General features: G+C 45.4%; 1 pseudogene; it reads right to left on the bottom strand.

Annotated features, from left to right (window-relative positions):
- Nucleotides 1-261: 261 nt before the first annotated feature.
- Nucleotides 262-1,068, bottom strand: LOC107125216 (annotated as a pseudogene).
- Between the last annotated feature and the right edge of the window lie 249 nt (nucleotides 1,069-1,317).

Genomic DNA, 1,317 nt, shown 5'->3' with positions numbered 1-1,317 from the left:
GTGCTGAACTCATCTTCTTACTCTTGAAGCATTTTTATGGTTTGTAGTCTTAATATATTAGCATCATACAGGGGCAGGTCTCCATCTGTATCAAATAGCAGCCACTCTATACCAAACCAAATCTCAGCACAACATACTATTGCTAATTGTCTATTAGACTCATAGGATATTTAGGCCATTGGGTAGGTTGAAAGATGCTCCTGACTCTCAGTGTTTATAGTACAACTGACTTGAAGGGTCTGAAACAGAAGGACAATATGTTTACTGATATGAGTTAAGAGGGCCGAACGTTCGGGAGACCTGAGTGAATGAGACAAAAGTAAAGTTCTCGCAATGTTCCAGTTTGACCTTTTTAGCCAGTTTTGGGACAACCCCCCTTAGAGAGCGCAACCCCATTCTCTGTTCTTCATACCATACATTGCTCATACCAGTTATCTCCTTCCGAGCAGTCAGATAAAAAGGGCACTTGGCTTCCATTTGCGAAGGAGGCCGGTGGATGTACATGTACTTGTAGAGGAGGCAGTAAGGGCACAGCTTGTGTCCTTTGGAGTGCTCATGATATATTTGGCCATAGCACACTCTGCTGGAACCCATCCTTTTTTCTCCTTTCACATGGTCTGTTCTGGCAAAAAAGGGTCGATCCTGCGAGTCCTTCAACAGTTCAATGTCGCCGTACATTAAATCAGCGTGCTCCTGTAAGGTTCTCATGTTAAGATATTGGCTGTTATGCTTTACCACAGTGGACAGTAATGCTACTGGACTTCCATCACCCAAGCATCCAGTCCTCCACATCTCTTCTTCATCCGAATGGGAAAAATAGACGATGTTGCGAGAGCGAGACCCTGACATCCCGGCCTTATTGAGCACCCTCAGCTTTTCCTTGAGCTTCTTGGCGGAGGAACTGAAGGTTCCACTTGTGATAGAGAAGCCCATCCCAGCATTCTTCAGAATCCGATCTAACCCTCGACGGATAGCATGCAGAGAGGTGGCCAGAAAATCGGAGCCATCGGTCTTCTTTACCGTGACGTAGAAATCCTCAAGGAGTTCATTCAGCTTTGCAGCTGAAATCTAGGTCCAAAGAAATGAAAACATTTGCATTAAAATCCCACATGGTGTCGTCTCTTGGAGATCAAGCCCTGAGACCAAGATAGTGGCTTGAATCCTATGACATCATTCCCTTCTCTCTGGCCATTATAGAGTCTGTTCTCTGCTGCCGTGCTCACTTCCTCAGCTGTTTAGCACTTCTTCATGGGTAAGGGCTCCACGGAAAACATTGGCTTTGTACATATGGAAGTGCTAGCAGCAGAGGAAGTGAGT

The sequence above is a fragment of the Gekko japonicus genome, unplaced genomic scaffold, assembly GCF_001447785.1.
Source record: "Gekko japonicus isolate JY-2015 unplaced genomic scaffold, Gekko_japonicus_V1.1 scaffold27027, whole genome shotgun sequence".
Lineage (NCBI taxonomy): Eukaryota > Metazoa > Chordata > Lepidosauria > Squamata > Gekkonidae > Gekko > Gekko japonicus.
Note: the sequence above shows the minus strand (reverse complement) of the source record. Positions and strands in the feature narration are given on the sequence as shown.